Raw genomic sequence first — 4,646 nt, 5'->3', positions numbered from 1 at the left:
TGCAAATATTTTCTCCATTCTGAGGGTTGTCTTTTCATCTTGTTTATGGTTTCTTTTGCTGTACAAAAGCTTTTAAGTTTCATTAGGTTCCATTTGTTTTTTTGTTTGTTTGTTTTTATTTCCATTTCTCTAGGAGGTTGGTCAAAAAGGACCTTGCTGTGATTTATGTCATAGAGTGCTGTGCCTATGTTTTCCTCTAAGAGATTGATAGTGTCTGGCCTTAAAGTTAGGTCTCTAATCCATTTTGAGTTTAAGTTTGTGTATGGTGCTACGGAGTGTTCTAATTTCATTCTTTTACATGTAACTGTCCAGTTTTCCCAGCACCACTTATTGAAGAAGCTATCTTTTCTCCATTTTATATTCTTGCTTCCTCTATCAAAGATAAGGTGACCATATGTGTTTGGGTTTATCTCTAAGATTTCTCCTGTTCCACTGATCTATATTTCTGTTTTTGTGCCACCACCATATTGTCTTGATTACTGTAGCTTTGTCGTATAATCTGAAGTCAGGGAGCCTGATTCCTCCAGCTCCATCTTTCTTTCTCAAGATTGCTTTCTCTATTTGGTGTCTTTGTGTTTCCATACAAATTGTGATATATATTTTTTTGTTGTTATAGTTCTGTGAAAAATGCACTGATAGTTTGATAGGGATTGCATTGAACCTGGAGATTGCTTTGGGTAGTATAGTCATTTTCACAATGTTGATTCTTCCAATCCAAGAACATGGTATATCGCTCCATCTTTTGGTATCTTCTTTAATTTCTATCACCAGTGTCTTATAGTTTTCTGCATACAGGTCTTTTGTCTCCTTCAGTAGGTTTATTCATAGGTATTTTATTCTTTTTGTTGCAATGGTAAATGGAAGTGTTTCCTTAATTTCTCTTTCAGATTTTTCATCACTAGTGTACAGGAATGCAAGAGATTTCTGTGCATTAATTTTGTATCCTGCTACTTTACCAAATTCATTGATTAGCTCTAGTAGTTTTCTGGTAGCACCTTTAGGATTCCCTGTGTATAGTATCATGTCATCTGCAAACAGTGACAGTTTTACTTCTTCTTTTCCAATTTGTATTCCTTTTATTTCTTTTTCTTCTCTGAATGCTGTGGCTAAAACTTCCAAAACTCTGTTGAATAATAATGGTCACAGTGGGTAACCTTGTCTTGTTCCTGATCTTAGAGGAAACGGTTTCAGTTTTTCATCATTGAGAACGATGCTGGCTGTGAGTTTGTCATATATGGCCTTTATTATGTTGAGGTAAGTTCCCTCTATGTCTACTTTCTGGAGGGTTTTTATCATAAGTGGGTGTCGAATTTTGTCAAAAGATTTTTTTGCATCTATTGAGATGATCATATGGTTTTTCTCCTTCAATTTGTTAACATGGTTTATCACATTGATTGATTTGTGTATACTGAAGAATCCTTGCATTCCTGGGATAAACCCCATTTGATCATGGTGTATGATCCTTTTAATGTGCTGTTGGATTCTGTTTGCTAGTATTTTGTTGAGGATTTTTGCATCTATGTCCATCAGTGATATTGGCCTGTAGTTTTCTTTTCTTGTAACATCTTTGTCTGGTTTTGGTATCAAGGAGATGGTGGTCTTGTAGAATTAGTTTGGGAGTGTTCCTCTCTCTGCTATATTTTGGAAGAGTTTGAGAAGGATAGGTGTTAGCTTTCCTCTAAATGTTTGATAGAATTTGCCTGTGAAGCCATCTGGTCCTGGACTTTTGTTTGTTGGAAGATTTTTAATCACAGTTTCAATTTCAGTGCTTGTGATTAGTCTGTTCATATTTCCTATTTCTTCCTGGTTCAGTCTTGGAAGGTTGTGCATTTCTAAGAATTTATCCATTTCTTCCAGTTTGTCTATTTTATTGGAATATAGTTGCTTGCAGTAATCTCTCATGATCCTTTGTATTTCTTCAGTGTCAGTTGTTACTTCTCCTTTTTCATTTCTAATTTTAGTGATTTGAGTCTTCTCCCTTATTATCTTGATGTGTCTGGCTAATGGTTTATCAATTTTGTTTATCTTTTCAAAGAACAAGCTTTTAGTTTTATTGAACTTTGCTATCATTTCCTTCATTTCTTTTTCATTTATTTCTGATCTGATCTTTATGATTTCTTTCCTTCTGCTAACTTTGGGGATTTTTTGTTCTTCTTTCTCTAATTGCTTTAGGTGTAAGGTTAGGTTGTTTATTTGAAATGTTTCTTGTTTCTTGAGGTAAGATTGTATTGCTATTAGCTTCCCTCTTAGAACTACTTTTGCTGCAACCCATAGGTTTTGGTTCATCATGTTTTTATTGCCATTTGTTTCTAGGTATTTTTTGATTTCCTCTTTGATTTCTTAAGTGATTTCTTGGTTGTTAAGTAGTGTATTGTTTAGTCTTCGTGTGCATTTTTTATTACAGTTTATTTCCTATAATTGATATCTAGTCTTATAGCATTGTGGTTGGAAAAGATACTTGATACGATTTCAATTTTCTTAAAATTACCAAGGCTTGATTTGTGACTCAAGATAAGATCTATCCTGGCGAATGTTCCATGAGCACAGAAAGTATATTCTGTTGGTTTTGGATGGAATGTCCTATAAATATCAATTAAATCCATCTTGTTTAATGTATCATTTAAAGCTTGTGTTTTCTTATTTATTTTCATTTTGGTTGATCTGTCCATTGGTGAAAGTGGGGTGTTAATGGCCCCTACTATTATTGTGTTACTGTCGATTTCCCCTTTTATGCCTGTTAGCATTTGCCGTATGTATTGAGGTGTTCCTATGCTGGGTGCATAAATATTTACAATTGTTATATCTTCTTCTTGGATTGATCCCTTGATCATTATGTTGTGTCCTTCTTTGTCTCTTGTAATAGTCTTTATTTTAAAGTTTATTTAAAATTAAAATTAAAATTTAATAAAAAAAAATACCCAGTACTGAATGTATAGGCAGCAAGGGGATGGGGTGGAAAGTGCCCTGGATCACCTTCCTTCTTTTTTTTTTAAAGAAGTTGTTGGTGGCAGGAGTTTATTAATTAATTAATTGATTTGTGCTGTGTTGGGTCTTCATTTCTGTGCGAGGGCTTTCTCTAGTTGTGGCAAGCAGGGGCCACTCTTCATCGCGGTGCCTGGGCCTCTCACTATCGCAGCCTCTCTTGTTGTGGAGCACAGGGTACAGATGCACAGGCTCAGTAGTTGCGGCTCATGTGCCTAGTTGCTCCACAGCATGTGGGATCCTCCCAGACCATGGCTCAAACCCATGTCCCCTGCACTAGCCGGCAGATTCTCAACCACTGTGCCACCAGGGAAGCCCCACCTTCCTTCTTGAATGAGAATCCAGAAGCTTGCCTTCTAAGAGTGCCAGACACTAACGTGCACATGATGTTGGACAAGCTCTTTTCCTTTCTGGACTTTAGTCTCTCCATCGATAAACTGATAGGGTTAGTTCAGGTTCTCACTAAGGAACCTTGTATTCTAAGGTGGATTTCAGCCTTTCTGAGCAGTGGGGAAATGCATTTTAATAGATTTAGTGTTTCTCAGTAAGTCATACATCTAAGTTTAGTATCCTATAAGTCTATAAAAATAGAAGTAGAACCATAGACTGTAAGAACCAGAAAGGACAATTGAGATCATGTAATCCAACTCCCTTATATTTGAGATAAGGAAACCAGGGTCCAGAGAGGTTAAGTGACTTACCCAAGGGCACCTAGGCAATTTCATGGCCTTGCTCTTTGCCTACTCCTTATGACATTAATTTTATCTGATTTTCTGGAGATAATCCTGCCCTGTCATCTCTTTTAACATTGAGAATTCCCCAGTAGAGGGTTACTTTTTTTCCCTTCCTCACATAGCAAATGAATTACAAGAGCTCTTCCCAAACGAGGCTGTTAGTTAGTTATTCCTGCAGCCTCAGGTTCTCCTAGCCTGACAATCAAGGTGAGTTGAATGAATGAAACTAAGTGAGAAGTGAAGTCATTTTAACTATTCCTCTGCCTCTGTAATGCTTTCCCTAAACTATTCCAGATGAGTTGGCTGGGTGACATTTTAACCTTTAAAGAATCAGTTTGGAAACACACTGAAGAGCTGAGCTTGTATCCCAACTATCTAGAAGATGTTAGGGAAAGACTAAGGAAGAGTTTCCTAAAATCATCTGCATTTCTATACCACCAGCCCACATTACCTGTCTCAAATTTGCTTTCCACTTCTGAGACACCTGTCAGGTAATCATTGATAATGGACATAATGGTTATTTGATTATTTCACTGTGACATCGTCAGTTCTGCCAATTAATAATCGATTAGCCTTCTTTGTCCAAAGTGAGAAGAGATATGTCCTCCATGACCTTTTCTGACCTCTAGAAGCTGAGAATCCAAAGGGAGATTTTATTTTGTAATTATAAGGAATAATGTAAATGGGGACCATTTGAAAGTGGCTCCTTGGATTCCCTCCTTTGGACTGAGATCTGTGAAGGAGGTTGTCTCCTTATTCTGCTTTGAGTAACCTGTAGGCATCACAGTAAGATCACATAAAAAGTCCCACATTCTCCATGAAAGAAAAGAAAAAATATCTGTGAGTTTTCTGAGAAACATACTTCTGGATCTTTGCAGGGAGTTGAGACCCAGCTCCTGCTCAGTGTGCTTTCTGGAACTCAGAGTTAAC

The sequence above is a fragment of the Kogia breviceps genome, chromosome 8 (assembly GCF_026419965.1).
Source record: "Kogia breviceps isolate mKogBre1 chromosome 8, mKogBre1 haplotype 1, whole genome shotgun sequence".
In the NCBI taxonomy this organism is placed as follows: Eukaryota; Metazoa; Chordata; class Mammalia; order Artiodactyla; family Physeteridae; genus Kogia; species Kogia breviceps.
Note: the sequence above shows the minus strand (reverse complement) of the source record.